Source organism: Penaeus monodon, chromosome 19 (assembly GCF_015228065.2).
Source record: "Penaeus monodon isolate SGIC_2016 chromosome 19, NSTDA_Pmon_1, whole genome shotgun sequence".
In the NCBI taxonomy this organism is placed as follows: Eukaryota; Metazoa; Arthropoda; class Malacostraca; order Decapoda; family Penaeidae; genus Penaeus; species Penaeus monodon.
In genome coordinates this window covers 41,320,348-41,320,554 of record NC_051404.1, presented here as the reverse complement: position 1 = coordinate 41,320,554, position 207 = coordinate 41,320,348, and positions in this window count along the sequence as shown.

The window sequence follows — 207 nt, the reverse complement described above, 5'->3', positions numbered from 1 at the left end:
ACTAACTTTATGTGCACACGTGAGGCGCAGATAGTCTGAGCGTCCGTGTGCTGTCCAATCGCAATAAAGGATAAAATAAAAGAGAGGGAATAAACAAAGAGAGATTGAAGAGATAGGAAAAGCCTTTAAGAGAAGCTCCATTCCATCAGCTGGCGAGTGTCGGCTGGCATAATTCTTCCGGCGGGAGAAGGTCAGGAACCCGCTGTG